Source organism: Piliocolobus tephrosceles, chromosome 3 (genome assembly GCF_002776525.5).
Source record: "Piliocolobus tephrosceles isolate RC106 chromosome 3, ASM277652v3, whole genome shotgun sequence".
Taxonomy (NCBI): domain Eukaryota; kingdom Metazoa; phylum Chordata; class Mammalia; order Primates; family Cercopithecidae; genus Piliocolobus; species Piliocolobus tephrosceles.
The window spans coordinates 144,437,046-144,459,494 of record NC_045436.1 but is presented as its reverse complement, the minus strand read 5'-3'; the positions used below and the strand labels follow the sequence as shown (position 1 = coordinate 144,459,494).

Here is a 22,449-nt window from a genome sequence, read left to right as displayed (position 1 = left end):
ATAAGGAAGCATGAATCTCTTACTCAGATACAACAATGATTGATTCATAACCGTTCTTGTTCCACCCCTCATCCCGATCCCCACTGCCTCCCTACTAGGTAGTTTTGAGGCAAATTTAATATATCATATCATTTTCTCCTTAAATATTTCAGTATTCTAAAAGATAAGGACTCTTTTCTTAAAATACACAATCCAAGTACTATTATGATACCAACAATATCAATAATAATTTCTTAGTATCCTCAAATATCTGATGTTCAGATTCCCCTGATAATCTCACAAACATTTGTTGTAGTTGGTTTACTTGAATCAGAATCCAAGCCTGGTCCATGCATTGCATTTGATTTTTGTGGCTCTTAAGTCTTTTTTGATCTATAGGTTCCTCTCCCTCCCCTGCTTTTTTTCCCTCCTTGTAATTTATTTGAGAAGAAAGCAGGTCAGGCCAGGCGTGGTGGTTCATGCCTGTAATCCCAGCACTTTGGGATGCCAAGGTAGGTGGATCATCTGAGGTCAGGAGTTTGAGACCAGCCTGGCCAACAGGGAGAAACCCCCATCTCTAGTAAAAATACAAAAATTAACTGGGCATAGTGGCACAAGCCTGTAATCCCAGCTACTCGGGAGGCTGAGGCAGGAGAATAGCTTGAACCCAGGAGTCGGAGTTTGCAGTGAGTCAGCCAAGATTGCACCACTGCACTCCAGCCTGGGCGACAGAGCAAGACTCTGTTTCAAAAAAAAAAAAGAAAGAAAGAAAGAAAGAAAAGAAGAAAAGGAAACAGGTCATATGTACTATAGGATTTCCCACAGTCACCTCCCCATGGACTTGTTTCACTCTAAATCCTATTATTTCATATAAACTGCTAGTTGAATCTAGAGTCTTGATAGCACCATGTGCAAGTTTTTAGCAAGGATACCATGTAGGTGGTGCTGTGTACTTCCTCTTGCACCATACCAGGAGGCTGGTTAGCTCTCCTTTTAGCATGTAAGGTCTGATCTGTGGGGTTTAGGGGTTGTCTGCTGGAACCATCCATTATAAAGCTCCTCATCAGCTTTTTACTAAGGATTTTAGGAGCCATGGATTATCATAGCTTAGACTACATTACTTCATTCATTTAGTGGGTGTACAATAGTGATATTCTAAGTATATCACTTCTTGTTAATGTATTAGTTAGAATGCTTCTATAAAGAAAATATTTTTGTGTCCCTAAGCTATGGTTAGTATGGTAAGATATGAAAAGGCAGGATAAATGCTGAATTCTTACCTTTTATTTACCATTATTATGAACTCCTGCGTTTAGACATATTTTATGTATTTTCTTTCATTGCAGTAATTATTCTAATTATTAATCAAATTATCCAAGCTTTGGCCATCGGAAACCTCTTCAGTTTGACTTCTCAGTTTTTGACAACCCCTAATTATGTTCCATAGCTTCTTTATCTTGGATAGCTTCCTTGCTTTTGATAGCTTCCTCACTGACTGGCACGCCGAGATGTTCTAGGCTCATCTTTTGCACTTTTTGCCTAGACCTGGCATCAGCCATTTTACCAAGAAGCCCTGGTTCCTTTTCTTGGGAACTGGTACTTAGGGAGCACATTGTGCTTGCTAGATTGGATTTTGGAATGAGTGATTTATAAGTATTTTGGAAAGGAAGCGATTGTTAGTAGGCACCAAGATATAGTTGAATTAAAGTCATCAAACATCTATTAAATAATACATGGCTCGTTCTAAGTGAAGGAGAGGAGAATAAGCATAAACAAAGAGCTGGGACATGATGCTATGTATAAAGAGCTTTGGGGAAATAAACCAGGCATGAAATAATTATGTCTGGAGTCAAGAACTAAAGCTTCATGAGGAGGTGGCATCTGAGCAACATAAATAGTCGAGTAGACAGGTGGAATGGAAGAAGATTCTGGGCGGAGAAAAGAACATGAACACAGTCTCAGAATCATCAAAGTGCATGGTATGTTTGAGGAAGAGTCAGATTTGCTTCATTTCCTTTGACAGGGTTAGTGAATTTCGAGAGCAGCCGAATGCAGGAGACATAATGTATTTGGACCTTAGCAGAGCATTTGTCCAGGCCTATCATGATATCATTGTGGACAAGATGGAGAAATATGGACTAAACAATAGTACCATTAGATGAATTAACAACAGTTAGGTGAATAAATGAACCCCAAGGATGCTGATTAGTAAATTGATGTTAGCATAGAAGATGGTCTCTAGTGGAGTGGCACAGGGTTCTGTCTAGTACAACATCTTAATCAATGATTTAGATTAAAGTATAGAACAAATACTTAACAAATCTGCAGATTATATGAAACTAAGTGGGGCAATGAATAGTTTTAGTGACAAAGCCTGGATTCAAATGACAAGTTGGACCTCTTGAGAACATTTCTAGGGATGAATATAAATTTCCATAGCTGAGTAAAAAACTAAGCAAACAAACAAGCACACACAGACACACATAAAAACAATAGAAGCATAGTGGTAAAGCATACATGAAAAGGAGTTTCAATCTGTATAATTCTCTATGCACATTAGAACCATGAGCACTTTTACGCTGTTGGTGGGAGTGTAAATTAGTTCAAGCATTGTGGAAAGCAGTGTGATGATTCCTCAAAGACCTGGAATCAGAACTACAATTCAACCCAGCAATCCCATTACATGGTATATACCCAAAAGAACATAAATTATTCTGTCACGAAGACACGTGCACATGTATATTCATTGCAGCACCTTTCACAATAGCAAAGACATGGAATCAACCTAAATGCCTATCGATGGTAGACTGGATAAAGAAAACGTGGTACATATACACCATGGAATACTATTCACCTATACTAAAGGATGAGATTATGTCCTTTGCAGGAACATAGATGGAGCTCAAAGCCATTACTCTTGCCAGAATAACTCAGGAATAGAAAATCAAATACTGCATGCTCTCACTTATAAGTGAGAGCTAAATAATGAGAACTTATGGACACATAAAGGGGAACAACAGACACTGCGACCTACTGGAGGGTGAAGAGTGAGAGGAGGGAGAGAATCAGGAAAAATAACTACTGAGTATTATGTTTAATACCTGGGTAACAAAATGATCTATACAGCAAACCATCATGACGTGAGTTACCTATGTAACAAACATGCACATATACCCCTGAACTTAAAATAAAAGTTAAAGTAAAAGAAGTGCATAGAACATGATGGGGATGTTGATCAACAGTGGACTGCTCTGATCTCTCTTGAAGAATACTTTGAAACCGCAATTGACACACTCTAGTAGTTTAGAGGAGAGTGGTCTGATAGGTAGGGGAATTTTAAAAGCGACATTATGGAGTCAAATAGGGACTATAAAGCTGCAATAGCTATCGAGCTGCCATGTAAAAAGGAAGTCAAAGCCTTTTGCAATATTACCCTAAGGCAATATAAAGGTACGACTAGGAAATCATTGGGTAGAAGCCAGCAGGAAACAGATTTCTGCTCTATAGAACTTTCTAATAGTCAGAGCCACCTGGAGGTGGAGCAGGCTGCTCCACAGATCAAACTTGCCATCATCAAGACAGAGACGACTAGTGGGGAGGTTGAGGAAAAGAGCCAAGCACATTAAGCAAGAATTAAGTTATCTTCTGTATCAGAGAGTTCATGACTCCTGTCCTCCTCTTAGCAGCCTCTTTTTCAGGCTTGCAAATGCTCATGCTACTCACTTGGGTCTTAGGGGCCACCCTGAAAAGCTCCTCATTCATACAGAGCCCCATGCTTTGGTTCTTGCTTTTCATCCTCCTCTTATGCACCACTGTCGAAGTTGTCACATCCACTAAGAATCAGGAGAGCTGGATTCTAATTTCAGTTCTTCTGATGCTAATTCTAGCACCTCAGGTGTGGTAGATTTAAGATGACCCCAAATTTTTTGATGTTGCTCCCACTGAGAGATGAAGTCTAACTTCTCTTCCCTTGAATTTGGCTTGGTCTCAATGACTTGCTTGACCAATAGAATGTGGTGGAAACCATGTGACTTCCAAAGCTAGATCATAGGAAGCCTTGCTGTTTTCACTCCAGTTTTTTGGAACATTCACTGTTTGAGGAAGCCCTAGTATCCACTAGGGCAGAGAGAGAGAGAGAGAGATGCCTGGCAAGTCCCAGTTGTTCCAGCTGTCAGATGTTTGAGCCATCCCAGCTGAAGCTACAGATACAATGTGAAGCAGAGCTGTTGCCCCCTTCAAGCTCAGTCCAAATTTCAGTTTCAAGAGCAAAATAAATTGTCATATTTTCAGCCACTAAGTTTTGGGATGGTTTATAGCACAGAAGTAGGTAACCAGCACATCAGGTAAGTCACCCTCTCTCTTTGGGGATCAATTTTCAACCTATAAATGAGGGAAAAGGACCTAACACTTTCTAAGGTCCCACCCACTCTGACATTCTATACAACAGACATTGGTTGTCCCAAGATTCCTTTTAAAAGTTATTGAGGATCCCTAAGAGTTTTTGCTTATGTGTGTTATATCCATTAATATTTGCCATATTAGAAATTAAATCTGAGAAAAAAGTTTAAAGTATTTACTTAGGACTTTAAAAATAACAAAAGTAAATTAAACATTAACACAAATAATATACTTTCAATGAAAAGACTAGCACTGTTTTACACTTTTGCAAATTTTTAAAATATCTGGCTGCATAGAAGACAGCTGGATTCTCATATCTGCTTCTGCATTCAAATTGCTACCATATCACATCATGTAACCTTTAGAAAATTTCACTGTACCCTCAAGAGAATGAGCATGAACAAGATAAGAAATGTATTAGTATTATTGTGAGAATAGTTTTAACCTCACAGACCCCCAAATGAATGTTAGGGACTTCCAGGAGTCCCCAGACCATACGTTCAGAACGACTGCCCTAAAGAAATGATGTGGGAAATTAATCTATATTCATTCATTTGTAGCAGATAACAATTAACAGGTTCAAAATTTTTGAGTAATTTACATTTTAACAAGGCTTAAATCTTCCTCCAAAGAATCAGTCTCTAATGGTAGCATTTCAATAACACAGAAGTCTTTTGTCTGGCTGAGGCCTCTCAGCCTCCACTGAAGTCTGGCCCTGGCTGGAGAAAGGCTGTAGCCTCAAGACTGAACCCATCAGGGACAAGAAGAGAGCAGAGAATACCTGCAACCATATTCAGATTATGTAGGGCTTCTTCACTTAAAGAGAGTATAGCCTTCTTATTTTATTAATAGAGAAGGGTCCAGTAAGTAATTAGCAAAGAACTTGAGATTACTAACTCTCATTACTCCTACTTTAAGCAATTAGTCTGGGTTCTTTATCATATTGTAAACTATGCTAAGAAACTATTGTAACATGGAGGTAATATGCTTGTTTATTTTAATTAAATTATTGCAAATCAGAAATGATATCATACTAGCCTTTCCTAGCAATATAGAGATTTCCCAGAACTTTTAGCAGCATATTTTTTAGTAATTGCATTGTGCTAATCAACTAAAATGGCCCAGTATAAATGTTAATAAATAAACATAATCAAAATTACAATCCTAGACATACCCAGTTGCCAAGGACTTCAAGAAATCATTGAATCTATCCCTCTGCCTCCAGGCATACTTTCTCTTCACATCAATTCTTAACAGAAATAATGTCAGAAAATATGTTCCGTGTTGGGTCACTTCCTTCTATCTTTTATATATTTTTTTCAGATACCTTAGTCTAGGAAAAAAAAGACAAAGTTATTTTAGAAAACATCAAAGAAGACTGAGATATTGCAAAATTTGTTTGAAGGGAGACTTAAATTATCAAATGAACCATTTTTTTTCTAGAAATGAGGTAGTGCATGCATATGTTTTGCCTAATACATACAAACCTACTAAGACTACACATTTTGATTATGATTTCAGTTCTTGATTTCTGGGTTAGAGGATTTGATTTTTTATTTTGGTAACACCCAATTTTAATGAATGATTAATTGGGTGTTTTTCACCTAGTTCCATGAGGAACTAAATATGTTTTGACACATTTAAAAGTTTTAGGATTTGATGGGTACAAAAAATGGTTAGAAAAAATGAATAAGACCTACTATTTGATAGCACAACAGGATGATTATAGTCAATAATAACTGAATTGTACCTTTTTAAAACACTTCAAGAGTGTAATTGGATTGTTTGCAACTCAAAGGATAAATGTTTGAGGGGATGGATAAACCATTCTCCATGATGTACTTATTTCACATTTCATTCTTGTATCCAAACATCTCAAGTACTCCATCAGTATATACACCTACTATTACCCCCGAAAAATAAAAATTAAAAAACAACTTAATATAAAGGTTTTGTGAAAAGATAGGTAGGCTGTAACAGCTAGCTAATTCTTTTGGTGGGTATTAGAATAATCAAAGATTTGCACAAGGTTGAAGTATCTATCTTGTTACCTTCAGGACTAAATGATTTATGAGAGAAAGTCAAAAGACGACGTGTCAGATGACGGCCTTCAATTCTGGCCCTATGGAATTTTCTAAAAAGATAGTTCCTGCATTATCAAGGACTTTCAAAACAACAAAATAACATTCTGGTGAGCTCTGGTTATAGAGAATAGAGGTATTTTGCTTATGAGAAAATGACTTTTGAGTCAGAGCTTAAATGTATAGACTATGAAAGAAGGAATTAATCCCTAGGTCTCAGGCACGTGGAGAGATGGACTTTGCTTCCTTTTCTCCCCTACAACACACTGGCGCAAAGCAGGACTTCTGCAGTTCTGTTCTGTAAATTGGATAGACATTTGCAGCCGGGCTCAGCCAGAACTGCCCTGACAGCTCAGTCTAATACATACCCAACTCAAGTCTCATCTCTGATTGTCCCATTTGGCAAATATGTGAACTGATCAGGAAAAACTCTCTCTCCCCAACCCCAAATATCTCCTCCAGTGCCAGAACTTTTGTTCTAAAGAAGATTCCTTTGGGACTGGATCTAAAGAAGAGAGTTAACTCCTTAAACCTTCACCAGCTGATGTCTAGCTGAGACTAAAACCTACACAAAAAGTCCTTTGCAAATGTGTCCTGGATTGGTCACTGGTGGCAGTTGGGAGTGTGGCAAATGGACTGAATTCAAAAACAAAGTTTGAAAAGCCATAAAATTTGAAACCTAGGGCTTGGTGAGGAGTTCTTAGCCATGACACCAAGACTTAATCCATTAAAAATACTGATAAATTGAACTACATCAAAAACTTTTACATTGCAAAAAAAAAAAAAAAAAAAAAAAAAGCTTGTTAAAAAGATGTAAAAACAAAGTACAGACTGGAAGAAACTTTGCAAACCACAAATCTGATCAAGGTAATGTATCTAGAATATATAAAGCACTCCCAAAACTCAATCGTATAAAAACAAAAAAAAATTAGTAAATGGGCAAAAGACATTTTATTAAAGAGGAGATACAGAAGGCAAACAAGCACATTAAAAAATGTTCAAGACCACTAGCCATTAGGGAAATCTGAAATAAACCAGAATGAGATATCACTACATACCTGTTAAAACAGCTAAAATTTAAAAATACATTGTATTGATACAAAATTCTGGCAAGGACATGGAGAAACGGGATCTCTCATGCTTTGCTGGAGGGAATGTACAATGGTGCAGTTACTGTGGAAAATGGTTTGGTTGTTTCTTATAAAACTAAATACGCACTTACCTTTTGACCCAGCAATTGCACTCTTGAGCATTTATCCCAGAGAAATAAAACTTCCTTAAAAGCTTGTATACATGGATGTTCATAGCAACTTTATTTGTGATAGCCAAAAATTGAAGATAACCCAAATGTCCTTCAACAAGTGAATGATTTAGCAAAGTGTAATACATTCATATCATGGAATGCTAGTCAGCAACAAAAAGAAACAAACTACTGATACATGCAACAATCTGGATGGACCTCAAGCACATTGTGCTTTGTGAAAAAAGTCCATTTCAAGAGGTTAAATATTTACATAATACTTTTGACATATATAAAACTACAGAGATAGAGACCAGATTAGTCATTCCAAAGGACAGGAGTGGGGCAGCAGAGGTAGCGGTCAGGTGTGGTGGCTCACACCTGTAATCCCAGCACTTTGGGAGGCCAAGGAGTTCAAGACCAGCCTGGTCAACATAGTGAAACCCCATCTCTACTAAAAAGAAAATACAAAAATTAGCTGGGCATTGGGGTGAGCACCTGTAATTCCAGCTACTCGAGAGGCTGAGGCAGGAGAATCGCTTGGACCCAGGGGGTGGAGGTTGCGGTGAGCCGAAATTGCGCCACTGCACTCCAGCCTGGGCGACAAGAGTGAAACTCCGTCTCAAAAAAAAAAAAAAAAAAAAGGTAGCTTTGTGGTTTGAGCTTTGAACCACAAAAGATTGAACAGTTCTGTATGTTGATTGTCTCGGTAGTTACATGAATCTATGCATGAGTTAAAATTGTATAGAACTTAAAAATCAAAAATAAATATAAATGGATGGGTACATTGCTCAACACTAACAAAAACTTGCATAGAACCATATGCACACACATACATAAACACACAAATAAATGCATGCAAAATGGTGCAAACTGAATAAGTTCTATAGTCTAGTTAACAACATTGTACCAATTTCAATGTCCCGGTTTTGATATTGTACCAGTTACATGAGATGCCATCATTGGGGGAAATTGGGTGAAGGGTGTATGGAACAGTACACACAATTTTTGCAATTTCCAGTGTGTCTGTAATTTTTTCAAAATAGAAGTTTAACAAAGGGAAGCAGACACCAAAAACAAACATTCTTTTTTATACTTTTGTTGAGATTTAGAGCTACTGTCTTTGGCTTAGGGAAAGCATTCCATTCACCCACTATGACTTCTTTCTTCAGCTTTAAAATGTGTTGGAAAGTCAGAAATGGTGTATCTGGAGCTCCTCTTCTCTCTGTCATTGGAAGCTTGGGCTGTTTATAATGGTCCTGATTTTCCTTTTGAGTATATGGTAGGACTACACTTCCCTGACCCATTTGAAGTTGGACACATTTCCATAATTTGCTATGGCCAAGGAAATGTGAGCAGAAGTGACATTAATCACTTCCCGAAGAAAGTTTTAAGAGCCAGTGTATAATTCCCTGAATTCCCTTAGTGATATGAATGAACAGAGACACCCTTGTGACAGCCAGTGTTGAAACAAATAACAAGTGGAAAATAAACTTTTGCTGTGTTACTGCAGAGATTGGGAATTATTGTGGCAGACTTGCCTCTTCTGAGACAAAAGTAAAGACATATTGGTATAATCTTTCAAAAAGCAATTTGGCAAAGGGTACTGATATCCTTTGATACAAAAATTCAACTTGTAGGAAAAGAAAATTATGAACATCATATAAAACTTCAAGCACAAAGATGTTCAACAAGGAATTATTCATAATAAAAAAAATAAGCAAACACCAACAACAATAAAACCACAAAAGTGGCACAGCATACATGTTCAACAAAAAAGGATGCATAAACAAAGTATAGTTCTATGGACTCTGTAGTGTCATGTAGTCATTTACATTATGTAAGAAAGTGTTTACAGTTTAATATTAAACTTAAAAATCAGGATGCAGAATTGTGTGTAGTATAATTACATAAGCATATGCATAAAATACTAAACGTACTATAAATGACACACAAACAAATGGAATGACAAGCAAAAGACTGGGAAATGATATCTGCAACACTTCCAAGAGTTTAATATTCAGGATTTATAAAGAACTCATTAAAAGTAACATAAACATCTAAAGTGAAAATGGGCAAAGGCTGTGAAAAGGTAATTACAGAAAAAGAAATCCAAAGAATAAACATAATGAAAAGATGTTCCTCTTCACTAGGAATTAGGTAAATTAAAATAAAAACGAGATTATTTGCAACAGATATTGAAAGAAGTTTAAAAGTCTTAAAATACCAAGGGTTGTCAAGAGGGTGAGAGAAAATGGGAACTCTCATATGCTGCTGGTGACCTGAAAGAGCAAATTGGCAATAGCTGGTGCCTTGAAGATGCTCATGCCCTGCGACATAACAATTTCATCTCTAGAACATACCTTACAGAAACTCTAACACCTGCACAAAAGGATGCTTAGGACAGCATTGTCTGAATTACTAAACATTGGAAACAGCCTAAAAAACCAAGAGTAAGAGAATAAATAAATGATAATAATAAAATTTAATCTTGCCAATAGTCTAAATGAATGAACTTGATTTATATATATAAATATGAGTGAATCTTGAAAAGATTGTTGAATAAACAGGGCAAGTTGCAAAATGAAAGGGTGTAAATTTATATACATTAAAAAATACATGAACTATTGTTGTAGGGATACAATCAAAACAAGCCAGGAAAGATACATATCAATTTAGATGAGTGAGTGTCATTAAAGAGCGGGGAGAAGTTGCTTCTACTTTAGATGTTTTATTTCTTTAAAAAATGGCAAATTGTTAAAATTTGTTAAAGATGACTAGTGGATTCATGGGCATTTATTATATCATTCTTGATGATGTAATATTTTCTTGATGTTTGAAATATTATGATGATGATAAAAATCTGGAAGGGAGTAAATTAGGTTTACAATGGTTGTCTCTTAAAATTATGGGCAAAGTTTCTTCTTTGTTATACTTTTCTGAAATTTCCAAAGTAGTCTCCATAAACATATTTATTTTATAATTAGAAAAAATCTAAATTAGTCTACCCTCTATCTCATACAGTTTTAGTTGAACGGGAACTACTATAATAATTTTTGGCTTAACTTCTCTGTAGCAGATAGGATACAGAATTGTAAAGAGTTGAAAGACAGCTGTTCTCCCTCCTCCTCTGCTTTAGATACAGAAAAGGAATTAACATAAAGAAAGAAAATACCTGTTTTCCTCTCTTTTAACATGACAAGTCCTTCATCCAGGCCCCAGATGTCTACCTAGGAACTGTCTTCCCCCTGACTCCCCATTCACCTTCACTACAGTGAATTCTGAATTTTGCAACTAAAATCTCCCATCTCGGCTGTCTGCAAATTAGTCTTCATTTTATATCAACACTGCATTTTTTTTCTTAAATATTGGTGGGACTTTTAATGAAAGAGAGAGAGCACGGACTTGAGAGAGAGCACATGCTCTTGAATGTGGAAGGAAAAGATAAGGTAGAAGCAGTGAGGGTGGGGCAGCGTTAAAACATGATGGGTGCAGCAAACCACCATGGCACGTACACACCTATGTAACAAACCTGCACGTTCTGCACATGTATCCCAGAACTTAAAGTATAATAATAAAAAAAATAGACAGAGAAGCAGTCCTGACATTGGCCAACATGGAGCGATGTCTGCCTTTATCTGGAGTATGTCAGTGGAGAGTGTGAGTGAAGTCTCGCATCAGGACAAGTTCCGCAGTAGAGTTTCCCACACTGGGGAAACCGCAGGAGCCAGCAAGTCGGGAGCGCGATGGAGAAGACTTGTCCTGGGAGAACCACCTTCTTGATGATGACATTCTTTCTGCCAAGTAAGTGTCCAGTCTACACTTTTGCTGCCTTACCCTTCAGTCTTGGGTACTGAGAGAGAACTCTGTTACAGTACCTGAATAGAATGGTATGGTTAAGGACACAAAGTTGTAGTATGATTCTAAGCCTGTTCTACCACGAACTAGTTATGTACCCTTGGGCAAATTATTTCCCATTGTAAGCTTAAGAGGTTTCACGTGTAAAATGGGACTGTGGTAGTCTTTTTGTCCATAAAACACCGAAAACCAAAATCAAGGTGGCTTTTAAATATACACATGCACTAGGATTTATTTTTTAACTTTAAGTTCTGGGATGCAGAAAGTGTAGGTTTGTTACATAGGTATACATGTGCCGTGGTGGTTTGCTGCACCTGTCAACGTAGTGTCTAGGTTTTAAGCCTCACATGCATTAAGTATTTGTCTTAATGCTCTCCCTCCACTTGCCTCCCAACCCCTGACAGGCCCCAGTGTGTGATGTTCCCCTCCCTGTGTCCATGTGTTCTCATTGTTCAACAACCACTTATGAGTGAGAACAAACACTTATCAAAAGAAGACATTTGTGCGGCCAACAAACATATAAAAAACACACTAGGATTTTTTAAGCCACCATAACCGTAAGGCAGAGGTAGAAAGCTGAAGAACCCATTTCACATCTGGCCAGTTCGAAGTTGTCAGACTTTGGCATTGAGAACTGTTTCTCCATGAGTTTTGCTTTCCTCCATGTGGCCACTTTCTCAGTTAGGATGGCCCCAGGAAGTGGCAAGATGGCCACAGCAGCTGCGAGCTTGCATCCAAGCAGCTTCAGCAAACCAAGTGGAAAGAAGTGCCTCTTTGCCAGTAGTCCCAGCAAAAGCCCCATCATGGCTTTCTTTGCCTTTGATAGGTCCAACCTTTATCCCAGCCCAACCTTAAACAATAGCCAGGAAGATGCATATTTTCCTTGGCAAGGCTTGGGTTGTGTGCTTCCTCGTGCAGTTAGGAATGGGAACAATCCCACAAAACTGTATAGACATATGCTTCTTGGAAGGTTCCAGGGAAAATGAATGCTGGGCAGGACCAAAGACAAAATAAAACTAGTTTAGAGCTGTATACTACAGTGCATACAACATCTACTTTTTTCATGAGAATTAAATAAAAATGTCAGAAGAGCACTTGGCACAGTACCTGGCACATGGAAGCATTCTGTCACACTAACTAGTACATTACCAAGTAAATCTTTGTGGAATGAATTTTGAGTGTTTGAAAAGCCTCAATAGCAACAATTCTAAGTGGATGCATTTCCCATTTTTAGTGAAAAACTTCAGAAGGGGTGGCAACTCACAAGCCAACTCTAATTAGGGCTGTGTGGAGTGCTATGTTGAGAAGGATTCTGAGGTTAAGTTTCAGCCCATCGGGGATTGGTGCCATGCTCAATTCAGAATGCCTATAGACTCTCAAGTTTCATATTCACAATCTTTGTACTAATACGGAGTATATAAGAGTACTTAGAGAGCCCATCTGCTTAACTTTGGGCTGGCGAATTACTAAAATATAAAATTACGGCTGGGCAAGGTGGCTAATCCCAGCATTGGGATTGCTTGAGCCCAGGAGTTCCAGACCAGCCTGGGCAACATAGTGAGACCCCCATCTCTACAAAAAATTAAAAATTAGCCAGGTGTTGTGGTGCATGGCTGTAGTCCCAGCCACTTGGGAGGCTGAGGCAGGAGGATCACTTGAACCCAGGAGGTTGAGGCTGCAGTGAGCTGTGATCATGCCACTGTACTCCAGCCTGGGCAACAGAGCAAGACCCTTCCTCAAAAAACATTAATTACATATAGAGTTTCAATCCATATTAGAATAGCTAATGAGGACCATATTATGTGTAGTTTGAGAAAGGAGAGGGCAGGCATATATCTTATTTACTCCTGTAGATTCAGTGCCTAGCACGTAGTAGAAACTCAGTCAGTATTTTTTTGCATTGAACTGAAAATAATTATGCTGAAATTCTTCCCATGAAACCCAGGGGATACTGGGAAAATTAAACCATGTGAAACTTGAGTAGTGTTAATGTTTTGTTCATAAGTGTCATGAATTTTTGCATACACTTCATGGCATTTATATTAAATTCATTAATAAAATATTCCTCTGTTTGTGTGAACTCAATAAAGCATTTTAAAATAACAATAAAAATGTCCTCCTGCCCTCTTACATATTTTCCAGTAGTGTCACTGATTTCTTAGCTCTTTAAGAAGTAATGAAAGAACTCTGCAGGGTGGCAAGTTAGTGACAGCAAATGTGGTCTGGCCAGTCAGACATGGAAAAGGTGTGTGTGCCAGGGTCACACTGACTACAGACAAAACTGTTCTTCTGACATCACTTCACATCTGAAATGATGCCACTTCACATGGTTGGGAAATACATGTATTTCCACCACACAGCGTGGGGAATGTGTATTAGAAATGACTGCATTACCAGGCATAGAATGACTCAGATATGGCCAACAGGAGGAATCAAGAACACTGGATATAGGAGCCACAAGAAAATAACACCCTCCATGGTGTCAAGAGCATGAGTTTCAAAGACAGACAAACTTGAGTTCAAACCCCCGTTCTGCCAAGAATGTTGGTATGTTACTTTGTCTCTCTAAGCCTCAATTTCTTCACCTGTAAAACAAAGCTAAAAATGATATTGGCCTCATACATTATTGTGAGGGTAAACAAGATATTAATCATAAAGCTCTTAACATATGGTAAGTGCTTAATAAGTGATAGCTCTTATTATTGTTGTTGTTTGGATTTTAAGCCCAGCTTATAGGGTGTTAGTTGGTAAAACCATAAGATGAGTTAAAGCTTGAGATTTATTAAATGCATGAACATACATGTGCACACACACATCTAACAACATAATATGGTGGATTATCTATTGCTATATATCATTGCTGTCATATTCCCTAATATCTCATGCCAAGAATTTCTTGATGTTTTACCCCCATTAATGCATGATATAAAAATAGTCCTTTTCATTCTCTTTGGAGTGCTTTTTGAAGATTTATTTATTTTTTCTCTTGGATGTCTTTAGGAATCCCTTTATATGGCACTGGGTCAGGATGGGGCAAAAATTTTACCACATAACAGTATTTTGCTGAAGGAGATAAAAACAGCTAGTCACACAACACAGACTGCTTTGTACAATGTTACTAAACCCAAGGGATGTCAATACAATTAAAACATCCAAACCCGCTTTGTTCCCAGTTTTTCTCTCTTATATATTAAGTATATCATGACACAGCATAAGGAGAATTTGTGCTCCTATTACCTGACTGCTGAGGTCATAAGCACATCTGGCCCATGGTCAGGAGCTGACTTAAAGAAAGATCCCTAATTCTGATTTTTAACAATTCAAGAGTCACTAATCATTATCACGATAATAGGTAATGCTTACATACCCATTAGGTATTGTAGCAGCCTAAAATAATGGCCCCCAAAGATATCAGGTCTTAATCCCTGCAGCCTGTAAATGTTAATTTATATGGGAAAAGCATCTTTGCACATGTGGTTAAGATAAGGCTCTTGGGATGGGGAAGTTACAGTAGATTGCCCACATGGACCTAATGCAGTCACATGGGTGCTTATAAAAGAGAGGTGCGAAGAGATTAGAAAGAAGAGGAGAAGGCAGCACCATGATGGAGGCAGAGATCAGAGTGATGCCACCACAAGAAGCTGGGATAGAGAAGGGACTGATGGAGTGCAGCCTTGCCAACACCTTGATACTCATACTTACTTGATACCCCAGTGATACTGTTTTCAGATTGCTGGCCGCAGAAATTCTCAGAACTGTGAGAACATTATTTTCTGTTGTTTTAAGCCAATAAATCTGTGGCAACTTGTTACAGTAACCACAGAAAACTAATACATTATCATGCCCTGTGCAGGGTCAGTGTGTGTGCGTGCGTGTGTGTGTGTGTGTGTGTGTGTATTCTCTGATCCTCAAACTAATGCTAAGAAACAAGTATTGTTTGTTTGTTTGCTTGTTTGAGACAGAATCTTACTCTATAGCCCAGGCTGGAGTACTGTGACATGATCTCTGCTCACTGCAACCTCTGCCTCCCCAGCTCAAGCGATTACTCGTGCCTCAGCCTCCTGAGTAGCTGGGATTACAGGCATGTACCATCACACCCTGCTAGTTTTTGTATTTTAGTAGAGAAGGAGTTTCACTACTATGGCCAGGCTGGTCTCAAACTCCTGGCCTCAAGTGATGCACTGGCTTCGGTCTCCCAAAGTACTGGGATTACAGGCGTGAGCCACTGCACCCTGCCAAGTATTGTATTTTTACAGAGGAAATTGAGGCGCAGAGAGGTTATATAAGTAAACTGAAGGCACACAGTAATTTTGTAGCAGAACTGGAGTTTGAATCCTTGTCTCTACTCCTTTCACTCCACTATGCAATTTCTCTCGTTCGTCATTCAGCACAATTTAAGTGAATTTGGATAAGCAACTGGGATAAACATGGGAGACTTGGGGTTTTGTTTACAAAAGGAGTTTCAAAACACTTGGGTGTAGTAAAGAGTTGGACTGGTTTTGTAGTGTTGTTGCTATGGATACCACCAGGGTACCACAGGCTTCAAATTCCTGTCGAAATACCTTTTATTTGGAGTTGGGCTTGGTTTTCCAGAGCAATGCCTCTCCAATGCTGAGTCCTAGGCCCTTCCCTGGTGGCAACCTCAGAGAATCTCTTCACATGCTCTTTTTCTTCTATCCTTCTCCCAACAGTATTCTGCTGTTACTTGTAATCGGAAGCTTCTTCACTTAATGGTGTGGTGTGGTCACATGGGTGCATTCTCTAATTTGTAGTTGACCCTTAGTATTGACTGGGAGGAATGACCCTGGGTCTGGGGACTGTAGCCTTCTTGGTCTTGTTGCCCCTCCCTTGACCGCAGTTGTGGGCCTAATGCATAATCCAACTGCTTTCCAAAAAACCGTTTTTCGTTTGTTTGTGTTTTAAGCCTGATATCTTCCCTTGGCTGCAATGAGTTTTCACCAATACCCTAAGGACTACCGTTCTTCGTTGCTCTTTATTCTAAAGAAAAGGTTTTATTGAGTAGTGGAGAGGGAGGAAAGTCTGTGTGGGGTTTCTCGCCCTTCCTGCACAGCCACTCTTCCCAACCCCTGGTCTGCACCACATGGTCACTTCTCAGGACTTTGTCCAGTCTTTTCTCTGAGTACTCACAGTGGTTCGTGGTGCAAGTATGCAAGAGGGTGTGGACTCCAGTCTCTTCAGCCCCCAGTGGTTTCACATCGTCCTGCCAGCCCTCACCGAGCTTTCATGGACGTACAGCTGTTCTAGCTGAACTTTTCTTACCTTTCTATCTACTTGACTGGGCCCTCACATTTCTTCTTTCACCGCATGCATCATGTTTCCAAAGATTTTGTACCAGTTGGCTGCTCTGTGACCTCTTCTTTACAATAGACTTAAAAGGTTGTGAGTTTAATGTTAGCCCAGCCAACTTCAAATTTCATTGTGAGAATTCGAGTGATGTTCTTTCCAGGTCTCTACAATCTGGGTTGGAAGCTGGAAAAATGACAGAAATTTAAGGGCCTAAACATTCTTAAAGTGACTTCTAGAGTATTATAAAAGACTAAAGCCCATGCTTTTATAAGATTCCTGTTTCCCAATCATATGAAATCAACAGAACAGCAATTAGTAAGCATGATTTCTTCACACTAAAGGAGCAGCTCAACAGATGAGAAATTTTAACCAGTTTCTAGAGTTTGCAAAGTAGATGATAGACTATATACGGATGACTCAAAGTGGAGAAAGTCCCTGTCTAATGGGGGATGCTGAAGACAAAGAAGCTGAGTTGCCTTTGGAGCCAAAGGGACTCTGGACTTGGAAACAGCAGGTTTATTAAAGGGAAAGAGAAAGGTGGCAGCAGAAATCAGAAATACTAACTGGAAACTCGAATGCCATTTACAGTCTATTATGCATTCACACTTCCCATCCCTGCCTTTATTTAGAGATCATAGAGAAGCCAGGAATTTACCTGTCACAAAAAAAGTTGTTCTCTTCTCTTGTGTTATATAATCTTACTGGGAAGAGTGCACATTTAGAATGGGTGTTGCTAACTTAAGAATGGCCTTCCTTCTTGTGGCATTTGGATAAACCCTAACATAAGAGTTAGCTCCTTTCATGCTCACTGTAAAGAAAAACCTCTGTATAACCAAGACTTTGTTATTATTATAAGACAAAAATGTAATTTAAAAACAATAATTTAAAAGAATTACTTGTTTACTTCTTACTCTGTGCCAGTACTTTTCTAAGGTAAGAGTCCATCAAGAGATAAAACATTTATCAGACATTTGAAAAAGTCTAAAATTGAAGGTAAAGCACTAATATTAAAACAACAGAAAAGTTAACATAAAATAAGAAATAGGTATGTGAAGAGTAAGAAGATGAAATTTTTAAAATTGAAAGACTCCAAATACTAGAAAAAAAAATTCACAGAGATCTTGGATTCATAGTGAAAAAGTTATATAGAAATGGAATAATTTAAAAAGAAATGGCTTTGGAAATATTAAAACATGATTTCCCAAATTAAAATATAGTAATAGATTTATTGGAAGACCAATTTAACAAAATATTCCAAAATATGTAAAAGTAATAATAGTGGCTGGATGCCATGGCTCATGCCTGTAATCCCAGTACTTTGGGAGGCCGAGGCAAGTGGATCCCTTGAGCTCAAGAGTTCAAGAGCAGCCTGGATAACGTGGCTAAGCCCCATCTCTACAAAAAATACAGAAATTTACTCAGGAGCTGAAGTGGGAGGGTCTCTTGAGCTTTGGAGGTGGAAGCTGCAGTGAGCCGAGATTGTACCATTGCATTCTAGCCTGGGCAACAGAACAAGATTCCATCTTAAAAAATAAAAATAATAAAATAATCAAAATAGCACACTTTATATACTATATGTATGTAAAGAGATATAATCAACCCAAGAGATTCGCAATAAAAACATCGGTAAACAATATTTTTGTATTTTCAAGTCGCTTGTTTTCTACTATGTGGCTCCCATTGACATTTGTGTCTTTTCGTTAAAGATGCTGCCACATTACACACACACACATGCATGCACACACATACACACACACACATACACACATACATACACATATACACACACATACACACACACACAGATGACCCTTGAAAAACATGGGTTTGCACTGCACAAGTCCACTTTTATGTGGATTTTCTTCTGCCTCTGCCATCCCTGGATCAACTCCTCCCTAACTTCTTCTTCCTCCACCCACTCAATGTGACAATGAGGAGGATGAAGACTTTACCAGGATCCACTTTCACTTAGTGAATACCAAACATATTTTCTCTTCCTTATGATTTTCTTCATAGCAATTTCTTTTCTCTAACTTACTTTATTAGAAGAATACAGTATTATACAAAATACGTGTCAATATTCTGTTTATGTTACTGGTGAGGCTTCTGGTCAATGGTAGTCTATTCGTAGCTACGTTTTTAAGGAATTAAAAGTTATACGTGTATTTGGGACAGCATGGGGCATGGGCACCCTAACCCTCCTGTTGTTCAGGCGTCACCTCTATATTCTTTAAGATCCCAGATTATCTGCAAGATCAAAACTGCTTGGTCTAAGGTGGATCATATACACTTATGCTCCTGTATCAAAGGCCATGGGAAGAAACGCTCTATAACAGCCCTCCTAGTCAAGAAAAACCTATTCCTCAGGGTGGAAAAATTTTGTAACCTCCTAAAGCAAATGAATATGAAATCTCAGACTAGCTCCATCAGCAAAATGTTTTGCAAAAGTGTCATTTGACATAGGCTGAATTCTTAAACAGTCTCACATGAAGAAAGAAAAGATAATGTTAACTTTGAGTAGCATGGGTTTCAGGATGATATTAGACGCTTGTATGCTGGTGGCCCTTGCTAAATGCTATTTCAGCCTGAGCCCTCCTTACAGATAATCTCTTTCGGTTGGTAAGAAAGGAAAGAACAGATAAAGAAGTTACCAAATAAAGAATTTAAACCTCTATTATAATTATCTAGCCACTGGTGTTTACAAAAAAATGTATCAGTCATCCCAGCTACTCGGGAGGCTGAGGCAAAAGAGTAGTTGGTATCAGGGAGGTGGAGGTTGAAGTGAGCGGAGATCGCACCATTGCACTACTCCAGCCTGAGTCACAAGAGCAAAACTCCATCTCAAAAAAAAAAAAAAAAAAAGTGTCAGTCATCTGTTCTACCCGTGACTAGATTCAATATACATTTTTAAAGAGTCTACTATTTGTAAAACAGTGTGCGAGTTGCTGTATTAATGCAAAGACAAGCAATTCTAGAGGAACTTACAGACTAGGTTTTTTGTTTTATTTTGTTTTTTTGAGACACAGTCTTGCTCTGTTACCCAGGCTGGAGTGCAGTGGTGCTATCTTGGCTCACTGCAACATCTGCCTGCTGGATTCAAGCAAATCTCCTGCCTCAGCCTCCCATGTAGCTGGAACTACAAGCATGCACCACCAGGCTCAGCTAATTTTTGTATTCTTAGTAGAAAAGAGATTTTGCCATGTTTGCCAGGCTGGTCTCAAACACCTGACCTCAGGTGATCCACCCACCTCAGCCTCCCAAAGTGCTGGGATTACAGGCATGAGCCACTGTACCAGGCCACTTACAGACTAGTTATGGCAATTATTATAATAACTAACTTTGACATAGCACTCACTCTGTACCAGTATTATTATAGATGCTTTACATGCATTCATCTTTTAATTTTCACAATTACCCTTGAGGTGTGTTCTGTTATTATCACTCCTATTTTACAATTCGAGAAAATAATGTTTGGAGAGGTTAAAACTTGTCCATAGTCTTTTAGCTAATAAGCAACGGAGACAGAATTTAAATTAGACACTCTGGTTACGAAACCCGTGCTCTTAACTGTTTCTAATACTGAAAGAAGACAAGGGTACCATTGACCAGAATATAAAGTGGGGGGACATAATTGTTATAAGAAATAGATATGAAAGTGACCCCTGTGTTCAAAGAGAACTGCAGCCTGCCATTCTCCCCTCAGCTCACACGGGCTTTCTTTCAGCTCTTCGAGCACAATGAGCGCAAAATCCGAGCTCCTATGGCTCAGGACCTTGGCACGTATTGTTTCCTCAGCCTGGAGTTATTTTTAAGTACTTTATAATTAATGTGATTATACTTAATGGAAATATAATCATATTGATTTTCTTATAATGCATTAGAATTATTTGACATGTTTAATAGTTAATAGTTTATTTGTTCATTTTTGCCATTTGACTATGTCATTTTTTTTTTGGTCATGTTTACCATTGAATCCCAAATGACTGCTGCATGGTAGGCCCTGAATATTTGCCTGTTGTTGCAGGGTTGTGGGGAACTTAGGAAAGACTTCATACAAGCGGTGGTTTTAAAGCTGGCTTTTTAAGTTTGTTAATATCTTTTAACTTGTGTAGTTGAAGGGGAAGGAGATTTAGGCTGGAGGGGCAGTATCATGTATCCCTACCATGGTGGTCATTAGGCTTACATGAGAAAACATAAGAAACACTTTATAAAGAGTTGAATATTTTTGTGGCAGTGGACTGGTAAGACTGGGAAAATAGGGCAATGTCTTCCGTAAACTGTATTTAATCTTCATTTACAGATAAGGAAACTGAAAGACCAAAAGCTTGTGCCCAAGTTTTCCACAGCTAGCGAGCAGCAGAGCGAGGATTTGTACTTAGGATTGACTCAACGTCCATGAAGTTAACTGCTAAACCACACTATCTCCGTGTTAAAAAGTCCTGAAATGCCAAGATGTGGAATTGGCACTTGATGAGACGAATCACTGAGCATGGGTAGGACTAGGGTCAGCTAAGTACAGCATGCCACAAAACTCAATAATCAAGTTAAATAATATTATAATGCAATATTTTAAAAAAACAAAACAGCATCTGACCAACAAGGCGCACCACTCCAGCCTGGGTGACAGAATGGGACTCCATCTCAAAAAAGAAACACACACACACACACACACACACACACACACACAACCAGAAGACAACCTCCTGTTCCTCTTTTCTATTTTTGTAAATAAAGTGATTAAAACCAGGGGTGGGATTAGGGTAAGGCAAGTGCAGCGAGGCTATAAAAGTGTAGGGTTGGATCCTGTTCTTTATTTTAAATACAGATGTTTTGTTTGTCATGGATGACTTTTGCATTCATTTTGATTTTTAAAAATATTTCTTTAAAGCAATATTGATTCTGATTACTGAGTTTTTACCCTCGTAACTTTGACACCCTAGGTGAGTTCTCCATTTGCCTCGTAGTTGTTCCAGCCCAATCTGGAAGCATGCTTTCAAAAAGAGTAATCTGACAGTAGCACGGATGATGATTCAGAGGGGAGGCTGAGAAGAGCAGGCTCAGAGAAGGATGTAGACAAGAATGGATCAAGACCCAGATGACTTTGGGAGACTGACCTGAGCTCATGCCACTGCACTCCAGCCCAGGTGACAGAGCTAGAAAAAAAGACTCAAATAAGTGAATTGACAATAAGGATGGAAACCATGGGGAGAGCTAGAATCTATATGATTTGGCAATTGTGTGGCAGGAGGACGATGACAAGGATTCCAAGATAATGCCACGACTTAGAGGAGTTAAAGATAACTCGGGAACTGTGCCACTTTAATGAGAAAAGAAAAGTCAGGAGAAAATCCTGGTTTGGGGGGATGATATCAAGTCTGAGGTTAAGGGTATGAGACAGCAGCATGTATTTGAGGGGTTTTGGCTCTATTTTTAGGCTATTGCTACTGTTATATAATAGCTTTAGAATATAAAACATTTGGCCGAATGTGGTGGCTCATACCTGTAATCCCAGCACTTTGGGAGGCCGAGGTGGGTGGATCACTTGAGGTCAGGAATTCAAGACCAGCCTGGCCAACATGGTGAAAC

The 22,449-nt window shown here is 38.6% G+C and overlaps 1 non-coding gene across 1 annotated transcript; it reads right to left on the bottom strand.

The window, feature by feature from the left end:
* Positions 1-11,351: 11,351 nt before the first annotated feature.
* LOC111550952 lies at positions 11,352-11,510 on the bottom strand. Its single transcript, XR_002734212.1, has one exon. It is a non-coding gene; the product is annotated as a U1 spliceosomal RNA (small nuclear RNA).
* Positions 11,511-22,449: the final 10,939 nt, after the last annotated feature.